Here is a 22,722-nt window from a genome sequence, read left to right as displayed (position 1 = left end):
CTCCAGACTCAAAACCCTTAAACCTAGACCCTTAAGTCTACATCATAAACCCTAGACACTGTACACTGGACCCTTAATCCTAGATACTAAACCCTAGACGGTAGACTCTTGACCCTGGGCACTGAACTCCATGCTCTAGACCCTTCACTCTAGACACTTGACCCTTAACTCTAGACCCGTTAGCCTAAAGCCTAAAACCTATACACTATACTCTAGACACTACACACTGGAGACACTGGACCCTAGACGCTTAATCCTAGATACTAAACCCTAGACGCTAGACCCTTGACCCTTATCACTTAACTCCAACTCAAAACCATTAACCCTAGACAATTAAGCCTACATCATATACCCTAGACACTGGACCCTTAATCCTAGATACTAAACCCAAGATGCTGGAACCTTGACCCTGGGCATTTAACTCCAGACCCTACACACTTAAGCCTACATTATAAAGCCTGGACACTGGACCCTTAATCCTAGATACTAAACTCTAGACACTAGAGCCTTGACCCTAGGCACTGAACTCCAGACCCTAGGCCCTTAAGTCTAGAACCTTAGCCAACAGCCTAAAACCTAGACACTACACTGTAGACACTGGACACTAGACACTGGACACTGGACTCTTAATCCTAGATACTAAACCCTGGACACTAGGGCCTTGACGCTGGGCACTGAACTCCAGTCCCTAGACGTTTAAGTCTAGACCCTTAAGCCTACAGCCTAAAACCTAGACATTGGACTCTACATACTGGACACTAGACACTGGACCCTAGACCCTTTATCCTAGATACTAAACCCTAGATGCTAGACCCTTGACCCCGTGCACTGAACTCCAGACCCTAGACCCTTAACTCTAGACTTTTAAGCCTACAGCCTAAACCCTAGACACTGGACCCTAGACACGAGCCTTGACCCTGGGCACTGAACTCCAGTCCCGAGACCCTTAAGTCTAGACCCTTAAGTCTACAACCTAACACCTAGGCACTAGACGCTAAAGCCTACAGCCTAAACCCTAGACACTGGACACCGGACCCCTAATCCTACATACTAAACCCTAGATGCTAGAGCTTTGACCCTGGGCACTTAGCTCCAGATTCGAAAGCCTTTACCCTAGACCCTTAAGCCTATAGCCTAAACCCTAAACAATACACCCTAGACACTGCACCATAGACACTGGACCCTTGACCCTGGTCACATAACTCCATACTCGAAAGCCTTAACCCTAGGCCCTTAAGCCTACAGCCTAAACCCTAGACACTGGGCACTGGACCTAGATAGTAAACCGTAGACCTAGAGCCTTAACCCTAGACTTTTGCTCTTGATGTTTTACTCTAGAAACTTAAAACTAGTCTCTAAATGCTTGGCCCCTATTCCTAGACTCTTTACTCTAAATCCGTGACCCTGGGTGCTTAAGGCCAGCAGCTAGACCCTTATCTGTAGACCCTTAAACTGATAAATTGGGAGCAGCAAAGCAATTGGCTAATTGGGAAAGGCCAGTAAGTCCAAACTCAGCTGGGTTAATTCTGGACCTGTTAATGAAATGATTGATTACAGCTGAGCAGCACCTCACCTGCTAAACTTAGATTTGCCTGCTAAAAAGGTGAAAAGGCTGCCTTTCTGGCCACCAGACCAGTGCCATCCTGAGGGCATGAAGAAGAGTGTGGCCAGCAGGTCAGGGAGGTTGTTCTGCCCCTCTGCCCTGGTGAGGCCCCATCTGGAGAACCGTGTGTGGTTCTGGGCTCCCAGTGCAGGAGGGACAAGGAGCTACTGGAGAGAGCCCAGCCCTGGTCCACAGAGATGCTGAAGGGACTGGAGCATCTGCTGGTGAGGAAAGGCTGGGAGAGCTGGGGCTGTTCATGTGAAGAGGAGGAGACTGAGTGGGGATCTCATGAGTGCTGGTCAATATCTAGAGGGGGTGGGAGGAGGGGGGGACCAGACTCTTCTCAGTGCTGTCCAGTGAGAGCACAAGGGGCAATGGGCACAAGCTGGAGCCCAGGAGAGTCAAACTGAACATGAGGAACAACTTCTTTCCTGTGAGGGTGACAGAGACCTGGGACAGGCTGCCCAGAGAGGTTGTGGAGTCTCTTTCTTTGGAGACATTCCAAAGCCAGCTGGACGTGTTCCTGTGGAACCTACTGTAGGGGATCCTCCAGACTATAGACCCTTAACTCTAGTGCTTTAAACCTTCAGCCTGAAACCTAGACACTGGACTCTAGACACTGGACCCTAGACCCTTAATCCTAGATACTAAACCCTAGATGCTAGACCCTTGACCTTGGGCACTGAACTCCAGGCCCTACAACTGTAACTGTGGACACTGAAGCATACACCCAAAACCCTAGACACTACACACTGGACCCTACACAGTAGCTGGAGCCCAGGAGAGTCAAACTGAACATGAGGAACAACTTCCTTCCTGTGAGGGTGACAGAGGCCTGGGACAGGCTGCCCAGAGAGGTTGTGGAGTCTCCTTCTTTGGAGACATTCCAAAGCCAGCTGGACGTGTTCCTGTGGAACTTACTGTAGGGGATCCTGCTCTAGCAGGGGCTTGGACTGCATGATCTCTAGAGGTCCCTTCCAACCCCAGCACTCTGGGATTCTGTTTGGAAAGGCATGATAGTGGATACACAGAAAGTTTTCCTTTGCTCTATGGAGTTTTTGCAGCAGAGTTTGATGAGGTTTTTTGTTTGACACTTTTAGTCTCTGAAGTGTGGAACCTGAAAAACAAAAGGTGCTTTTAGATCAGCAGACATTGAAAGGTAACTGCAAAGTCCAACATGCTGATTTCAGAATTCTGCATCTATAGCTCAATATTTCTCTGAGTAGTTTTGTGCTTCTTCTCTCCAGTCCTGCTTTTATAGATGAGTATGAGAAGATTGAGGAGCAGCTGCAGAAACACTACAGCACTTAGCTGAAAAAAAATTCCGGAATCTGACCTACATGGAGCAGCTCCTGAACGATCAGCAACAGATGGAACAAGAGATGTTTGAGGTAAGAGATCTTAGAAATGTTCAGCAAGGCTGCACATCCTGTGGTTCTTGGCTGGGCGCTGTAGGGTTCTTGACCCTGGGCGCTTAACTCCAGGCCCTAGACCCTTAGACCTAGACCCTTAAGCATACAGCCTAAACCCTAGACACTGGACCATAGACACTGGACCCTTGACCCTGGTCACTTAACTCTAGACTCGAAACCCTTAAACCTAGACTGTTAAGCCTACATCATAAACCCTAGACACTGGACACTGGACCCTTAATCCTAGATACTAAACCCTAGACGCTAGAGCCTTGACCCTGGGCCCTGAACTCCAGACCCTAGACCCTTAAGCCTACAGCCTAAAACATAGGCACTAGATTCTGGACACTGGACCCTTGATCCCTGGTCAATTAACTCCAGACTCAAAACCCTTAAAGCTGGACCCTTAAGCCTACATCATAAACCCTAGACACTGCACCGGTAATTGTAGATACTAAACCCTAGACACTAGAGCCTTGACCCTGGAAACTGAACCCCAGGCCCTAGATGAGTAAGTCTAGACCCTTAAGCCTACAGCCTAAAACCTAGACACTAGACTCTAGATACTGGACACTAGACACTGGACCTCAGGGCCTTAATCCTAGATACCAAACCGTAGATGCTAGACCCTTGACCCTGGGCATTTAACTCCAGACTCTGGACCCTTGACTCTATGCCCTTGACTCCAGACCCTTAAGCCTACAGCCTAAACCCTAGACAATGGTCCCTTAATCCTAGATATTAAAACCTAGATGCTTGACCCTTGACCCTGGGCACTTAACTCCAGACCCTAGACCCTTAAGCCTACAGCCTAAAACCTAGACACTAGACTCTAGATACGGGACACTAGACACTAGACCATTAATCCTAGATACTAAATCCTAGATGCTGGACCCTTGACCCTAGGCACATAACTCCAAACCCTCGACCCTTGACTCCAGACCCTTAAGCCTACAGCCTAAACTCTAGACACTGGACCCTTAATCCTAGATACTAAAACCTAGACGCTGGACCCTTGACCCTGGGTACTTAACTCCAAACCCTCGACCCTTGACTCTAGACCCTTAAGCCTACAGCCTAAACCCTAGACACTGGACCTTAGACACTAGAGCCTTGACCCTAGGCACTGAACTCCAGACCCTAGACTCTTAACTCTAGACCCTTATGCCTACAGCCTAAAACCTAGACACTAGACTCTGGAAAATGGGCATTAGACACTGGACCCTAGACCTTTAATCCTAGATACTAAACCCTAGACGCTGGACCCTTGACCCTGGGCACTTAACTCCAGACCCTAGACTCTTAAGCCTATAGCGTAAACCCTAGACACTGGACCCTTAATCATAGATACTAAACCCTAGATGCTAGAGCCTTGACCCTGGGAACAGAACTCCAGACCCCAGATGCCTAAGTCTAGATCCTGAAGCCTACAGTCTAAACACTAGACACTGGACACTGGACCATGAATCCTAGATACTAAACCCTAGAAGCTAGAGCCTTGACCCTCGGCACTTAACTCCAGACCCTAGACCCTTAAGCCTACAGCCTAAAACCTAGACACTAGACCCTAGACACTACACCCTGGACACTACACCCTAGACACTGGATCCTTTAACCAGGTCACTTAACTCCAGACTCAAAACCTTTAACCCTACACAAGCCTATATCATAAACCCTAGACACTGGACCCATCATCCTGTATAGTGAACCCTAGATGCTGGAGTGTTGCCTTTTGGAGAAGGCGTGGCGACCTGGTTCAGGAATGGCACGGTGGCCAACCCCAGGCCGCTCGGTCCATCAGCTCATAGACACCAATGTGGTGGACGGCAAATGGCGTTTATTAGTGTGTAACGCAGCGTTATATAAGCTAGGTTTCTGACGTCACTTCCGTCTGCTTACATACGCTATTGGCTATCAGGAGAGGGGCCCTATCTTTCCGTACAGCGCGAGATCTTCCGGCCGCCGGACCCTAACTACCCACATTTCCCCCCTCCCTATGCATAGTTAAAATTGGTTAAAATATAATAGTCCTAAAAGAGCACATGTATCCCAATCTTGGTTAGAAAACATAACAATCTTAAAAAGACACATTACAAACTTAAATAGAAAACATAAGGCACGTTAGACAAGAGGTAGTTGGAGGTAATGGGGTATCACTGGGTATAGCTAAAGGAAATTCTGAAGAAAAACATTCTTAAAGCAATTGTTGGCGTTCTATCAGCATGATGTCAACCTTCTCTAGCTGGCTCTTGACGAACGACACGAGCCTATTCAGTATACAGGGTCCAAAGATCAGTGCTATCACAATCATTGTGACTGGCCCTATCAAGGTGGATATCAGGGTGGTCAGCCATGGTGAATAGTTAAACCAGGATGTAAACCAACTTTCCTGCGCCTCTCGTTCCTTTTTTCCGTTTTTCCAATCCCTCTCGCAATTTGGCCATAGTGTCCCTCACTATTCTGGTGTGGTCCACGTATACACAACATTCTTCCCCTAGTGCAGCGCACACTCCCCCTTTGCTGTAAAAACATTAGATCTAATCCTCTCCAATTCTGCAGCACTACTTCAAATAATGATCTGAGTGATTGCTCTAATGCACTTATTGATTGTTCAATTCTAGCCAGGTCCTCATCCACTGCCATCCTCAAGGCACTGAATTCTTTATTCTGTTGGACCATGGATGCCACTCCTGTACCTATTCCCACCCCTCCTATGATCATTAGAGTAGCTATTGTTAGTGCTGTAAAGGGTTCTCGTTTTGACAGATGATGTTCTAGGTTAATCAGAGAGTCATAGACAACGTCTTCGGGATGGTAAAAGATTTTGGGGACTATAGTTACCTGGACACAATATTCTGAGGATTCATCAAATTTGTCCAACAACAGACAAGGTGTAACTCCCGTGACAGAACAAACCCACTTAGGATTGTCGGCCGGTATTAACCACTTTGCAGGGGTTTTATCTTGTATCTTACTAACACACAGTTGTTCTTTGTGCTTGGGGACTTTGCCTACACACACGCCGCTTCCCACCACCTGTGCTAGTGTAATTCCTTGCTTTTCTGTGTCCCATATACACTGGGCCGGATTTATACCATTCACCCGTAGGGGTGTGTTACTTACTGTTACAGCCTCATAAAAGGGTGGTTTTACTCTGTAACACAGCCAACAATGCTCCGTGAGATTTGGGTTAGTTTTGTTCAGTACTTGGTAGCTAGCTTGCATCATTTTCCAGAGCAAATTTCTATCAGGATTTTTGGTGGTGTGTGTCATTACAGGAGTGGTAGTATGAGTTTTTGTTAATGTTTCAGTCTTTTTAGTCACATAGTTCTGATTAGGGATAGTCAGGACTGCTTTACTAATAACTGATTGGTTGGGGCCTACTGGCAGTGGATCATTCGGGACAACCTCCTTTTTTATGAGGATTAAGCCACCTCGGTCTGTCCCTGGCTCTGAGTACCTTACTCCCCAAACTTTTCCAAGTAACCAACTGTCCTCTTGGGGCTCGGTAACATTTAAGAAGAGGTATTGACAATTTCCACACCATACTCTCGGCGGAGTACACCCATATGGACCCCACTGAACTTTTAGATATCTGTCTTTACCAGTACCCGGTATCCAAATAGGGACTATGGTCTCACATCCCCAATAACTGCAGAAGTACTGGTTCAGGGAGTTACGATACCCCTTCCCAGGATTTGAGCGGGGACACATATAAAATCTTACATATTCCCAACATCAGTCTCTCGGGACAAGCTGACAGAGAGTGGTACTAAAACTTGGCCCACCTGATGTTATTTGAGTTGCGATGACCTGGTGATTCTCAACTCGACGGAGGGACCATTTAAATGGCTGGTGAGGGTGGCCTGATTTTACCTGTCCTATGGTGACAAGTTCTAAACTCAAGATCACACAAAGGCATTGCAGCCCCCCGCCACAGGGGCTATGTCGCCGTTGTTTAGATTCTGCCGGTGCAGAACTCTCTGGTGTGGACAGGATGCTTGTCGGCTTGTCATCTTCTCTTGCCACTGGGGTGTACGGGTTACGAGGGCATCCGAAGATCTGGACCTGTGGAGAAAAACTCACAGTTTTCATTAGTTTTATTCTGAAGGTCAGGTTTAATGGACTTAAGCGGACACCATTTGACTTTTCCATCTATTTTAATAGCGGTATACCCTCGCCCTGTAAGGACTAGTCTCCACCCTCGTTCCCATTCTCCCAGTTCATTTCTGATTATGACCAACGGGCCTTCTTCTAACCCTCGAGTGGTCCAATGTTTTTGGGTGGGACTGTTAGTCTCCTCTCCCCTGGGAAATTGATTTAGTGCTAAGAGAGCGGTTGCTAGAAGGCGTGCTTGGTCTCCTGGGGGAATGGCATTGGCAAAACCTTCTGTTTTTGCCAGCACCTCTAATTTAGATTTCAGAGTTTGATTGGCTCGTTCGACAACGGCTTGTCCTGTGCTATTATACGGAATGCCGTGTGTTAGGGTGATACCCCATTTCAAAACAAATTCCTGGACTGATTTAGAAACAAAATTTGGGCCGCTGTCTGTTTTGATCTGATTAGGGATGCCAAGCCATGCCATGACCGTTAACCAATGTTGGATGGAGTCAGTTTTAAGGTGTTGTGCGGCTACAATCACTCTGCTATATGTATCTACAGTTACCACTAGCCATGCTCGAGGTTTCAGCAACTGACAGAGTGTAAAATCTGTCTGCCACACCTCGGAGGCCTTAAGACCTCTGGGGTTGACTCCACTAGACCACAGTGGTGTTTTCTGACAGTGAGGACACATAGCTACTATGTGTTTCGCGTCAGTGACTGAGATCCCACATTTCCTCGCTAGCACTTTAGCTCCGATTTGAAGGGACTCATGTAGCTGACAGGCATTTCTCAGCGTCCACACTCCTTTTGCAGCAGCGTCTGCTTTATCGTTGCCGGTTTGGAAGAACCCTTTGATTGGGTCGTGGCTGTTGACGTGGATGACCGATATGGTGCCCTTTTGAGAAAAGAGTGCTTCTTCCAGCATTAGGGCTATTGTGGACGTTGACACGCCGGGTCCTGACATGACTAAGCAAAGCTTGGCCACAAACATAGAATCAGTCACTATGTTGAGGTGTTCCATTGGGAACAGTCCACACGCCAGTACCACAGCCATTGCTTCTAGTTGCTGGACTGAAAGCGCACAGTCGGTCATTTTGATGCAGTGCCATTCTTCTCCTGATTGCCATACCGCCGCCGTGGTTGAGGTCATTGAGGATGCGTCTGTAAAGACTGCTGGTCCCTGTTGGGGTCAGTCTATGATCTTCCGTGGGAGGTCGATGTCGACAACTGCCAGCATTTGAGTCCAGGGGGGTTTTGCAGAGTACCGGACTTCTCCACCAAATCCAAGAAGAACTATAGCTAGATACTTTGACATCGTCACTGATTGCGTTGGGAGCTGTTTCCGGAAGGGTAGGTATATCCTGGCCGGTTCGCTGCCCAGGTGTCTTAGGGCGAGTTTTCTGCCTTTCCTGATGAGATTACCAAGGCACTCGACTCCTGCAGAGAATGCACGTGATGGTTTTCCCAGGACTATCCATTGTATTGGTTGGGCTTTTTCAATGGGCCCCTGGGCAAGTGCCCCTACTCCCCCTCCCTGCTTGAAATGTACATACAGATCAAGTGGAGCACCTGGGTTCCACCTGGCGAGCATGTTTGATGATACCTGTTGCTCGATGAAGTCAAGAGAGTTCATTGCTTCTGTCGTCAGAGTTTTTTGTTCCCATGGGTTCTTCCCTTTCAGAAGATTGTGCAGGGTAGTCATGATTTCAGGGGGTCTCAGGACAATATTGCGAAGCCATTGCAAGGATCCCACTAATTGTTGCATATCATGGAGTGTTTTGATGTCCCGGTGGATTTTTATTTGAGGGGGTGTTATGTAAGAGCCTGTGATCCCCACTCCCAGAAAGGTTACACATTGTCCTCTTTTAACTTTTGTGCTCACAATTTCAAACCCGTTTGTTTTCAAAGTTTCTGAAACTGCTGATACCAGCTGGTCCACCCGACTTCCGGACGGCGCGGCGATCAAGATGTCATCCATGTATTGAATGATAGTTGCGGTCGGATCACTGCGCCGAACCGGTGCCAGCACTTGATCCACCGTGATCTGGCAGATAGTAAGCGAGTTGATCATTCCTTGAGGCAGCACTTTCCACTGGAAGCGTAGGTTGGGGCATTGGCTGTTTGGGAACACAACAGAAAAAGCAAACCTCTCCTTGTCTTCCTCGTGGAGGGGTATCGAAAAGAAACAGTCCTTAATATCAAGGACGGCACAAGGTTGTCCTTCCGGTATCATGGAGTTCATGGGCAACAACGTTTGGACGGGACCATTGGTTGTATTCTCTTGTTTACTTCACACAGGTCATGGAGGAGGCAAAACCCTTCACTGGCCTGTTTGGGTATTACAAAAACTGTGGTGTTCCATGGGCTGGTGGAAGGCTCTATGTGACCTCGTTGTAGCTCGCAGTCGACTAGCTGAAGAAGAGCATCCATTTGAGGCTTTGACAGGGGCCACTGCTCGACCCACACTGGGTCGGATGATTTCCACATCAGTCTAATTGGTGGGAGTGGGTGTGCGGCAGTGGCCCTCAGGGTAAATTTGTCACCCTGGCTTTCAAAAGGGTTAGAGCGTCCCTTCCCAGCAGGGGTGGGACTCCTGACATGACATACGGGAAGAGGGTGATGGTTTTCTCTGATCCTTTTTCAGTGTGAAGTGTAATTGCTACCAATTGAGCACTCCTCCGAGCCCGGGTTAATCCCCCAACTCCACCCACCATAGGGGCGTCTTCCAGTTTCCAATGCGGGGGCCAATTTGTCTCAGGAATAACTGTAACATCTGCTCCGGTATCGATCAAAAAGGGGACACTAATGGTGGTGTCATTTAAAGTATTATAGAGGGAACAGATCCCCCACACCACTGGTGGATTATCACACTTTACTGCCAGAGCCACCCAGGGGTCTCCCCCCCAGGGGGTGGTCCTTGCTGTCCCTGAGGTAGGGGCAGGTTCGGTTGGGTTGTTGGTTGGGCCATAAAATTGGTTGCTTCTCGAGGGGGCAGCGAGTCCGGAAGCGTCTCGCCCCATCCGGGGTGGGCATAGTTGGGCCGCCTCCAGTTCCAAGTGGGAGAGGGCTGTGTGCGGCCCTGGTACCCCCTCCCCCTTCCGTTTCCCTGATTTTTGGATCTGCATTCCCTGGCAAAATGTCCTTTCTTTCCACAGGCCCAACACGGTCCTCCGGGTCGATTTTTGAGGGGGGGGAGCGGTGTTTGCGGGTCCCCCAGCTGAGGACAGTTTGCTACCACGTGGCCCGTCTGACCACATTTAAAACATGCCATCACATTAGCTATTGCGGTCCGAACAGCCACCTGAATCGGGGCTAGATGCTCTTCCTTTGCGACATGCTTAATCATGTCCGCAATACTTGACCCCGCGGGCAGTGATCGTAGGATTTCTTTGGTTGCCAAATTACACTGCTGACGTAAGCAATCTGCGACAACCGGGCCTTTCGCTTCCGCAGGCAGGGTGGAGGAGTCGACCGCTGCCTGGAGGCGATCCACAAATTGCATAAAGCTCTCACTTTCATTTTGCTTAATTGTGGACCATGGCGATGGCTTGACAATAACTCTAGAGGCTGTGCGAATGGCTTCTCTGGCCACACGAGTAGTTGTCATTACTTCATGGGCCCGCAGGCCCTGGGCCTGCGCTTGGGGGGTAATCATTGTTGGGTCTGTTCCCATCAGCCGCTGCAGGCTACAAGTTTGTTTTATATCAAATGGGAGCATATCATCTCCCCCAAAAACACCATCTATGAAGATGGAGACCATGGCAGAATTAAGTCCTTTATCCGCAATTGCCTTAACAATTGTTTGTATATCCTTAGTGTTCACTGGTGAGTAGACCCTCTGTCCCCCGTCCATCACCCGGACCAGGAACGCTAGCATGGCCGATGGGACCTGATCGGCACATGCAATCTTTATTGTCCTCCAATCAGTGAGAGGGATATTTTCCCCTCGCGGTCCCTTTTTATTTAGGATGGGAGTGTTTTGGCTTTTGACTGTATATATTCCCATTCCCTCCTCCTCTGAGTTTGAATCGGTTACGAGACACTCGTCCCAGCTGGTGTCTGATCCGGAGTCGGAGCTCGACTGACTGGCTACTTCCGCTTTGCAGTGCCTTTTTGTTGAGCTCCGGCCCCGCCCACTTCCCTTGCAGGCGGGCCGTTCCCTCCCCCTTGGCTCGCCCCCCCCCTCTTGGTTCACCCCGCGCTCTGCTCGGCGGGGGATTTGCCCTATGAGGGCATTTTTTCAAATGGCCACTCCGGTTGGCTTTCTGCCCTTCGCTCACGCTCTCCTCCTCTCCCCCTTCGCTCACGTTCCCATCCTCCCCCGCTTTGTTCACATTCCCCCCCATTTTTTCACGTTCACCTCCCCCTCCCATTTGTGTGCACTTGCTGATACCAACATTTTCTCCCTGTTCCCACCACGGGCATCTTCACCCTGCCCCCCCTTTTTTGCTCGGTGCCATCTTGGGGTGCATAGGGCGGCGGTTCAGCCCGAACCTCCTCAGACTCCGGTCTCTCCACGGCACCCCGACCCAACCCGCCCCAGAAGGATATAGCTCGTTTCTGTCCCTCCGTAAGTGGGTCGGGGTTCGGGGACCGAGGGGACGCATCGCCCTCCCGCAGCTCTGCAAGCCTTAAGCCCTCCTCAGGCTCAGCAAAACCATCACCGTCTGGGGGTGCAAAGTCTGTGTGGCTGCCCCAACTCCCAACTTCAGGGTGGCCAGCAAACAGTTCTTTGCTGCCCTCCAGGTCTCTTGTTCTTGTATGGCCTTCTGCAACGCCTGCATGACTTTCCCCCACGACTTAAGGTTTTTCCCACAACCCGAAGACATAGTCTCCTCAGCCAACGCTTTATTGCATTTGTCCCACACCTCAGGGTGGAGAATATCTACCAGCTGGTCAATGACCCCGATTTTCAAAAGCCTTGCAACGGCGAGAGTAAAATCTTTGGACTTACAATCAATACCCCACTGCTTATGTAATTGTGATATGACCTTAACAAGGGCGTCTATCCTCCTTGTCGGTCCGCTCCGGGAGCGTCCTCCCCTCCCACTGCTCCGGCAGCTGCTTTCCCGATTCCAGGTGTATTCCCGGGTTTCGGCACCACTTGCCGCCTTTCGGAGAAGGCATGGCGACCTGGTTCAGGAACGGCACGGCAGCCAACCCCAGGCGGCTCGATCCATCAGCTCACAGACACCAATGTGGTGGACGGCAAATGGCGTTTATTAGTGTGTATCGCGGCGTTATATAAGCTAGGTTTCTGACGTCACTTCCATCTGCTTACATACGCTATTGGCTATCAGGAGAGGGGCCTTATCTTTCTGTACAGCACGAGATCTTCCGGCCGCCAGACCCTAACTACCCACACTGGACCCTTGACCCTGGGCACTTCACTCCAGACCCTCGACCCTTGACTCTAAACCCTTAAGCCTACAGCCTAAAACCTAAGCACTAGACTCTAGACATTGGACACTAGACACTGGACCCTAGACCCATAATCCTAGATACTAAACCGTAGACGCTAGACCCTTTGACTCTGGGCACAGAACTCCAGACCCCGCCGCCTAACTCTAGATAGACCCTTAAGCCTATGATCTAAACCCTAGACAGTACACCCTAGACACTGGACTGTTGACCCTGGTCACTTTACTCCAGACTTGAAACCCTTAACCCTAGGCCCTTGAGCCTACATAATAAACCGTAGACACTGGACACTGCACCATTAATCGTAAATACTAAACCCTAGACGCTGGACCCTTGACTCTGGGCACTTAACTCCAGACCCTAGACGCGTAACTCTAGACCCTTAAGCCTACGGCCTAAACCCTAGACACTACACCCTAGAAACTGGACCATTGACACTGGACCGTTGACCCTGGTCACTTAATTCCAGACTCGAAACCCTTAACCCTAGACCCTTAAGCCTACAGCCTAAACCCTGGACACTGGACCCTTAATCCTAGATACTAAAACCTAGACACTAGACCCTTGACAATGGGCACTGAACTCCAGGCCTTAGACCCTTAAGCCTACATCACAAACACTAGATACTGGACACTGGACCATTAATCCTGGATACTAAACCCTAGATGCTAGACCCTTGACCCTGGGCACGGAACTCCAGACCCTCGACCCTTGACTCCAGACCCGTAAGCCTACAGCCTAAACCCTAGACACTGGACCTTAGACACTAGAGCCTTGACCCTGGGCACTGAACTCTAGACCCCTGACTCTTATCTCTAGACCCTTATGCCTACAGCCTAAAACCAAGACACTAGACACTGGACCCTAGACCTTTAATCCTAGATACTAAACCCTAAATGCTAAACCCTTGACCCTGGGCACTAAACTCCAGACCCCAGACACCTAACTCTAGACCCTTAAGCCTACGGTCTAAACCCTAGACACTACACCCTAGAAACTGGACCATTGACACTGGACTGTTAAACCTGGTCCCTTATTTCTAGACTCGAAACCCTTAACCCTAGACTCTTAAGCCAACATCATAAACGCTAGACACTGGACCATTAATCCTAGATACTAAACCCTAGATGCTGGACCCTTGACCCTGGGCACTTAACACCTGACCCTAGACCCTTAAGCCTACAGCCTAAACCTTAGATACTGGACCCTTAATCCTAGATATTAAAACCTAGATGCTTGACCCTTGACCCTGGGCACTTAACTCCAGACCCTAGACCCATAACTCTAGACCTTTAAGCCTACAGCCTAAAACCTAGACACTAGACTCTAGATACAGGACACTAGACACTAGACCATTAATCCAAGATACTAAACCCTAGATGCTGGACCCTTGACCCTGGGTACTTAACTCCAAACCCTCGACCCTTGACTCCAGACCCTTAAGCCTACAGCCTAAACCCTAGATACTGGACCCTAGACACTAGAGCCTTGACCCTAGGCACTGAACTCCAGACCCTTGACTCTTATCTCTAGACCCTTAAGCCTACAGCCTAAAACCTAGATACTAGACTCTAGACACTTAAGCCTACAGTGTAAACCGTAGACACTAAATCCGAGATGACACTGGACCGTTGACCCTGGTCACTTAACTCCAGACTCGAAACCCTTAACTCTAGACCCTTAAGCCTACATCATAAACTCTAGACACTGGACACTGGACCATTAATCCAAGATATTAAACCCTAGATGCTAGACCCTTGACCCTGGGCACTGAACTCCAGACCCTAGACCCTTAATTCTAGACCCTTAAACCTACAGCCTAAAACCTAGATACTAGACTCTAGACATTGTACACTGGACACTGGACCCTTAATCCTAGATACTAAAGCCTAGATGCTAGACCCTTAACCCTGGGCACGTATCCCCAGACTCAAAAGCCTTAACCCTAGACCCTTAAGCCTACATCATAAACCCTGGGCACTGGACCCTTGATCCTATATACTAAACCGTAGACCTAGAGCCTTAACCCTAGACTGTTTGCTCTTGACATTTTACTCTAGAAAGTTAAACCTAGTCTCTAAATGCTTGGCCCATATTCCTAGACATTAGACTCTTTAAATCCGTGACCCTGGGTGCTTAAGTCCAGAATCTAGACCCTTAAGCGTAGACCCTTAAGCTGATAAACTGGGAGCAGCAAAGCAATTGGCTAATTGGGAAAGGCCAGTAAGTCCAAACTCAGCTGGGTTAGTTCTGGACCTTTTAATGAAATTATTGTTTACAGCTGAGCAGCACCTCACCTGCTAAACTTAGATTTGCCTGCTAAAAAGGTGAAAAGGCTGCCTTTCTGGCCACCAGACCAGTGCCATCCTGAGGGCATGAAGAAGAGTGTGGCCAGCAGGTCAGGGAGGTTGTTCTGCCCCTCTGCCCTGGTGAGGCCCCATCTGGAGAACCGTGTATGGTTCTGGGCTCCCAGTGCAGGAGGGACAAGGAGCTACTGGAGAGAGCCCAGCCCTGGTCCACAGAGATGCTGAAGGGACTGGAGCATCTGCTGGTGAGGAAAGGCTGGGAGAGCTGGGGCTGTTCATGTGGAGAGGAGGAGACTGAGTGGGGATCTCATGAGTGCTGGTCAATATCTAGAGGGGGTGGGAGGAGGGGGGGACCAGACTCTTCTCAGTGCTGTCCAGTGAGAGCACAAGGGGCAATGGGCACAAGCTGGAGCCCAGGAGAGTCAAACTGAACATGAGGAACTTCTTTCCTGTAAGGGTGACAGAGACCTGGGACAGGCTGCCCAGAGAGGTTGTGGAGTCTCCTTCTTTGGAGACATTCCAAAGCCAGCTGGACGTGTTCCTGTGGAACCTACTGTAGGGGATCCTGCTCTAGCAGGGGCTTGGACTGTGTGATCTCTAGAGGTCCCTTCCAACCCCAGCACTCTGGGATTCTGTTTGGAAAGGCATGGTAGGAGATACATAGAAAGTTTTCCTTTGCTCTATGGAGTTTTTGCAGCAGAGTTTGATGAGGCTTTTTGTCTCTGAAGTGTGGAACCTGAAAAACAAAAGGTGCTTTTAGATCAGCAGACATTGAAAGGCAACTGCAAAGCCCAACATGCTGATTTCAGAATTTTGCATATATAGCTCAATATTTCTCTGAGTAGTTTTGTGCTTCTTCTCTCCAGTCCTGCTTTTATGGATGAGTATGAGAAGATTGAGGAGCAGCTGCAGAAACACTACAGCACTTAGCTGGAAAAATTCCGGAATCTGACCTACACGGAGCAGCTCCTGGATGATCAGCAACAGACGGAGCAAGAGATGTTTGAGGTAAAAGAGCTTAGAAATGCTCAGCAAGGCTGCACATCCTGTGGTTCTTGGCTGGGCGCTGTAGGGTTCTTGACCCTGGGTGCTTAACTCCAGACCCTATACCCTTAACTCTAGACCCTTTATCCTACAGCCTAAACCCTAGACAGTGGACACTGGAACCCTAATCCTAGATACTAAACCCTAGATGCTAGAGCTTTGACCTTGGGCACTTATCTCCAGACCACAGACGTGTAACTCTAGATCATTAAGCCTACGGTCTAAACCCTAGACACTACACCCTAGACACTGAACCGTTGACCCTGGTCACTTAACTCCAGACTCAAAACCCTTAAACCTAGACCCTTAAGCCTACATCATAAACCCTAGACACTGGACACAGGACCCTTAATCCTAGATACTAAACCCTAAATGCTAGACCCTTGACGCTGGGCACTGAACTCCAGACACTAAACCCTTAAGTCTAGACCCTTAAGCCTACAGCCTAAACCCTAAACACTGGACCCTAGACGCTGGACCCTTGACCCTGGGCACTTAACTCCAGACCCTGGACCCTTAAGCCTACAGCCTAAACCCTAGACACTGAACCCTAGATACTGGATCCTAGACACTAGAGCATTGACCCTGGGTACTTAACTCCAGACCCTAGATGCGTAACTCTTGACCCTTAAGCCTACGGTCTAAACCCTAGAAACTACACTCTAGATGCTGGATCCTTGACCCTGGGCACTAAACTCCAGACCCTAGACCCTTAAGACTACAGCCTAAACCCTAGACACTGGACGCTGGACCCTTAATCCTAGATACTAAACCCTAGGTGCTAGACCCTTGACCCTGGGCACTGAACTCCAGACACTCGACCCTTAATTCTAGACCCTTAAACTACAGCATAAAACCTAGACACTGGACACTAGACCCTAGACCCTTCAGGGGCTGAGAGCCAATGGGCTTCCAGGGAGATCCAGGCTGGTCACAGGGGCGAATACAAGGCAGAGCCAGAGGAGGCAGCGGCAAAGATGGTAGTTCTGAAAGGTGCCCTGAGGGAGCACCCCGGGGGTGGCAGCTGTGAGGAGGTACCAGGACCCCCACGTGTGGGGCCGCCCCATAGATGTGGGTCCCAAATGCCTGGCTCCCCTCCGGACACCTGGGTTCCCCTTTCCTGCAGCTACTCAGCCCAGTGGGTGGGGTCAGAGGTCGGGGGGGTTGCAGGGATTGGTGAATCAGGTGGTGAGGAACAGGCAATGGTGGGGGCGGGGCCGGGAGGGACGAGGCTGAGGGGGTAAAGGGGAGGGGCTGGTGCCTAAACCTGGGTGGGGCATGAATGGGAGGGCCTTAGAAAGGGTGGAGCTAGAGGAGGTGGGGCTTTAGGGGAGGGACAGAAGGGGTGGGGCCTAAGGGCAGCGGGGCCTAAAGGGGAGGAGCTGGAGACAAAAGGGGCTGGGTTTGGGGTAAAGGGGCCTGAAGGGGAGGAGCCTCAAGGGGCCTGGGGGCAGGGCCTGGCGTGTGAGGGTGGGAGGGGCTTCAAGAAGTGGTTGTGGCCCGAGTGGGTGGGCGGAGCTTCTGGCGCTGACCCCACCACCTCCCATAGGCTGGCCTGGTGGGACCCCTGCAGGAAGCCCCACCCCTCGGCGGGCCCAGGCCCCGCGCCCGCTGCCGAGTGGCCTATCACTTCACAGGGGGCCGGCCCGACCAATCAGACACCAGGGTGGCTCTGGTCCATCTTGCTCCCAATTGGTCTGGCTGAGAGGCCACGCCCCGCAGCACGCCACCAAGGAGGATGCCTCCTATAGGTCAGTGGTGACCTCTGACCCCCGGGGAACCCTGTGACCCCCTGAGTGACCACGTGGTCCCGTGTGACCTCTGGATGACCTCGTGGCACTTGAATGACCCCTGAGTGAACATATGACCCCGGGGTGACCTCTGGGTAACCCCATGACTCCAGGGTGACCCTTTTACCCCCTGAATGACCTCCCTGGATGCTTGGGTCCCCCATGACCCTAGGCTAACCACATGACCCCAGGCTGACCACATGACCCCCTGCTTGACCTTTTGACCCCTGGGTGACCATAGGATCCATGGGTCCCCCCCCCCCATTGGGTGGGGAGGGAAGAATTTTCCTCCCCGTGGGTTCACCCAGATGCCTGGGTACCCTGTGACCCCTGGGTGACCCCGTGACCTGTGGGTGACCTCTGACCCCAGGGACCTGTGGGAGCGGTTCTGATAGCTGCTGAACCCCTCAGCCTGGGACAGGGGGGCTCCTGGTGCTGCTGCTGGATGATGGGGAGGGGCTGCAGGAGGGCAGAGCCCTGCGACGGGATTAGCTGCCGGCTCAGCTCCCCCAGTCAGGGGCAGGGCCTGCTGAGAGGAGCGGGGTTAGATGGGTGGCGGGGCCGAGGGGCGTGTCCTGGGGTGAGGCGGAGGGGCAGGGCTATGGGGTCATGTGGGCGGGGGGGGCAGGGCTAACGAGCATGGGTTTAATTGATTAGAGGGCATTGGGAGGGTTAATGGGGGGACGGCCAATGGGTGGTGCCTACCTTAGCCCCAGCCTCTTCTTAGCTATTTTTACCTTTGCCCTTTGACCCCAGTGGGTCATGGTGGTGCTGAGCACCCTGGATGCCTCTGAATGCCTGGGTCCCCCCTGGGCCAGAGACCAAATCACCCCTCTGGGGCCCCGACCGGGTCCGCCTGGTGGAGGAGGAGCTAAAGGCAAGGGGATGGAGCCTGAGCCCTGACCAGGTGGGTCCTCCCTCACAGATGTGGGGCCCGGACACCTGGGTCCCACCTGCCCCATAGATCTGGTTCTGGACACCTGGGTCCCCTGTGATCCCCCTCTCCCCCAGCTGGGGCAAGTGCTCGGGAAGGGCGGGGCCCGCACCCCCCAGTATCTCAAGCTCCTGTTGGCCGAACTCAAGGCCTTTGCAAGCCACAATGATGTAAGCCCTGCCCCCTCCCCTTAAGCCTGGCCCTTTCATTCCCAGCCCCCAAAACCTCACCCCTCCCAAACCCCGCACTTTTAGCCCCACCCCTTAAACCTCCCATAGCACTTACCCCCCTTAAGCCCTACCCCTTTATTCCCCCTCCCTCAGACCATGCCCCCGATCCCTGAAGCCCCTTCCCATTTAGCTCCGCCCCTTTCAGCCCCTCCCCCTCTAGTGCACCCCTTTAGGCCCTTCCCCTTTTACCCCTTTCAGCCCTGCCCCTTTCTTGCTCCGGACCTTTCAACCCGCCCCCTTTTTACTCCACCCAATTCCCCTCTGACCAAGCCCAGCTCCCAGCTCTCCCATTGGCTGGCGATGGCCCCGCCCACCATCTCAGCCCTGCTGGGACAAATCCTGGAGCAGCACCAGGCCCACCACGGCCCCGCTCTCCTTCTCTCATTGGCTGTGCTCGACTCAGCCCAACGGTAAGCCCCGCCTCCTCCAAGCCCCGCCCCTTACCCCACCTGGTCCCTGCTCCTGTTTCTAACCCGCCCCCTTTTCCTCTCCCAGCCAATAGGATTGGAGGAGCAGGAGGTGGTGGCTGTGCTGCAGGCGGGGCTGCGGGTCTGGAGTTAAGTGCCCAGGGTCAAGGCTCCAGGGTCTAGGGTTTCCTCTATAGGTTTAAGGGTCTACGATCCAATGTCTAGGATCTAGTGTCTAGGGTTTAGGCTATAAGCTTAAGGGTCTAGGGTCTGGAGTTAAGTGCCCAGGATCAAGGGTATGGGATCTAGGGTCTAGTGTCTAGGGTTTAGGCTGTAGGCTTAAGGGTCTAGAGTTATGGGTCTAGGGTCTGGAGTTAAGCACCCAGGGTCAGGGCTCTAAGGTCTAGGGTTCAGTATCTAGGCTTAAGGGTCTAGGGTCCAGTGTCTAGTGTCTAGACTTTAGGCTGTAGGCTTAAGGGTCTAGAGTTACGGTTCTAGTGTCTGGACGTAAGTGCCCAGGGTCAAGGGTCCAGGGCTTAGTATTTAGGGTTAAGGGTCTAGGGTCCAGTGTCTAGAGTCTAGTGTCTAGGGTTTAGGCTGTAGGCTTGTGTCTAGGATTAAGGGTCAAGGATCTGGAGTTAAGCGCCCAGGGTCAAGGCTCTAGGGTTTAGTATTTAGGGTTAAGGACCTAGGGTGTAGGGTTTAGGCTGTGGGCTTAAGGTTCTAGAGTTTAGTGCCCAGGGACAAGGCTCTAGGCTCTAGGGTTTAGTATCTAGGGTTAAGGCTCTAGGGTCTTGTGTCTAGGGTGTAGTGTCTATAGTATAGGCCATAGGCTTAAGGGTGTAGGGTCCAGGGGCGTCTAAGAGAGAGAGGCTTAATGGGGCAGAGCCTCAAAGGGAGGGGTCTAAGGGGGGTGGGGGCTTGAGCTGGGAGTGGCTTAAGAGGCTCCTTGAGGGAGGAGAGGCTTGGGGGGGCAGGGCTTCAAGTAGGCAGGACTTTCCCCGCTCAGTGGGCAGGGGTTTAGGGGGTGGGTGGGTCCTACCTCAGGCCTGCCCCCTTTTATTATCCCCATATCCTCCATCAGGTTCTTATGCTGGAGTAGAGTGGGTGTGGGTGTGGCTTCCCGTGGTCCCGCCCACTCCTCCAGCGTAGTCACGCCACCTTAGCCCTGTCCCCTCCTCCACCCCAGTGTGACCCCCAACCTGCAGGTTTACATGTTCCTTGAGAGCCTGGACCAGCAGCTGCCCCGGATCACCCTGTTCGCTGTGCAGAGCATCCAGGCTGGGGAGGAGCTCACCTTTGACTACAAGATGCATGGTCTGACCCACACCTGCCCCATAATTCCCTGCCTGCCCCACACCTGCCCCACAGCTCCCCTACACTCCTACCCCAAAGCTGCTGCACAATGTGTGTTTGGGGGTGTCACTCTGCCCCATCTATTTGGGGGGTGTGTGTGTATGTTTCCAGCCCCCTAACTCTCCCCCCCTCCACATTCCCCTCCCCTACCAGTTGACCCAGTTGACCTGGTCGACACAAAGAGCTTCCAAATGGACTCCGCTCTAACTTCAGACTGATGGGGACAGGTCTTTGGGGGGGGGCAGGGGGTGTCTTTGGGTGCAGAGTTCCCCCTGGGCCATCCCTCACAGAAGCCACATGGCTTGTAAATGTAGGGCCAGAACCTGCCCAAAGTTCCTGTTCTGAGAACCACCTGGCGGGGCACAAATACATGTTTATTGACACCCTCCCCCGCCAAACCAAAAAAATATATATGGGGGTTGAGGGAAGGGCTTTTGGTTTTTCGGGGGGGGGGTGGGGTGGGTGTAAAGGGAAATTGGGGGGGGGGGGGAGGTTGGTGGTTCTGGTGTGAGACAAGGGAGGGTGGCAGAAAAAGGCGGGGGTACAAAATGGGAAGAAAATGGGGGGGGGAAGAAATTGGAGGTGGAAAATGGAAAGGGCGGGGCAGAAATTGGCGGGGGCAGAATATGGGGGAAGGGGGGGGACATTGGGGGGACAAAGGGGGAGGAAATCCCCACTTTGATTAAGCTAAAAGGGGGGGAGGGGTAGTCGTGGGGTGAGGGGCAGTGATGGGGGGACACAGGGACTGAGAAGAGGGGGTCAGGGAAGTTTTGGGGGTGCTTCTGGGGGTCTTGGGAGGGTGAAATGGGAAGGGGGGGCTGGGTTGAGGAGAGGGTAATTTTGGAGGTCTGGGGGGGGAGTTGGGGGTGATTATGGGGGTCCTGGGAGGGGGGTTTATATGGGAAAAGGGGGTGTGTGGGCACTGGAGGTGGGGGGGGGGAATAAAGTGACACGGGGACAAAAGGCGGGCGGGGGACGCCCCCAAATCCCACATTTATTAAACCACAGCAGCTGTGTATAGGGGTGGGAAGGGGAAAGGGGGGGCAGGGGGTGGTGGTACTTCTGTCACAGCTCATGTCATGACATCCAGGCTGCTGTGAGCACCAGACTCATCGCATTTGAACGTGACTCCCAGCACTGCCCCCCCGTGACCCCGCAGCGACTTCAGCACCGACCCTCCCAGCCCCCCCCGCCAGACAAATGGACACAGAAATCCTTGCTGCCCATGACTGGGGGTGAGTGTCAGAAAACACCACTCCCCCATTAAAGACCTCCCCTGCCCATTAAAGCCCAGGACCCCCCCATTAAAGGCACCCCATCCATTAAACACAGAACCCCCACATTAAAGCACAGGACCCCCCATTAGAGACACCACCCCCATTAAAGACACCCCCCACCCATTAAAGGGCCCCTCCCCCAGTTAAAGGCCCCCTCCTCCATTAAAGACCCCCCTGATTAAAAGCCAGGACCCCCCCAAACCTCCTGCCCCCCCCCCCGACCAAGAAGACAACTCTTTGGAAACAGAAGTCTCACGAGTGGAGCTGTAAGCAGTGCCCGGCTCACCCCACAAGAGGTGACAACTCAGAAACAGCGAAGATGCAACACACACCAAAGAGATCCACGTGTTAAGCTGTAACTGCGAGATGAGAAGGGCTCAACAGGCTCTGTTGAAGTGACACATTCTGGACTCCTTGGAGCGCTACCAAGGTGCCTGCTGATCACCAAGAGCTACTGAGGCATCAAGACCCAAAGAACATACAGCCTAAGACAGAAAACAGACGACACGAAGTACACACCAGACACAGGTTAGAGCTGCCCTGCCCTGTACACGCTGACATTGTGCTGAAGAGTAACCTGCTCCCTTAACCTGCCCCAAGGGGACTGTGCCCTGTCAACCCTCTCACCTACACCAACTTTAAAACCCCTCCTTGCGATCCCCAACCTTGTCCCCTCCTCCCAGCCCTTCAACTTAGCTTTCAGATGGCCAGGGGTCTGCAGCCATCCTCAACACAGCCATCACATCAGCTCACTGGGACGTTCTGGCAGTTGCCAGGTTCCTTATAATCTGAAATAAATCCACAATCAATGCTGACAAGAAGTATCCCATCAGCCACT

General features: G+C 51.8%; 1 long non-coding RNA gene across 5 annotated transcripts in view; it reads right to left on the bottom strand.

Moving 5' to 3' along the window:
* Positions 1 to 2,704: 2,704 nt before the first annotated feature.
* LOC127394703 (uncharacterized) overlaps positions 2,705 to 22,722 on the bottom strand; it is a 30,582-nt gene continuing 10,564 nt past the window's right edge. For 2 of the 5 annotated variants that reach the window (XR_007891675.1, XR_007891676.1), the window contains one exon: positions 22,106 to 22,672. This is a non-coding gene — a long non-coding RNA (uncharacterized LOC127394703). Of the gene's footprint in view, positions 2,721 to 12,331; positions 15,583 to 22,105; positions 22,696 to 22,722 lie in introns of those variants that run through there. The other 3 variants (XR_007891679.1, XR_007891677.1, XR_007891678.1) reach the window with 3 other exon arrangements.

The sequence above is a fragment of the Apus apus genome, chromosome 26 (assembly GCF_020740795.1).
Source record: "Apus apus isolate bApuApu2 chromosome 26, bApuApu2.pri.cur, whole genome shotgun sequence".
Lineage (NCBI taxonomy): Eukaryota > Metazoa > Chordata > Aves > Apodiformes > Apodidae > Apus > Apus apus.
Note: the sequence above shows the minus strand (reverse complement) of the source record. Positions and strands in the feature narration are given on the sequence as shown.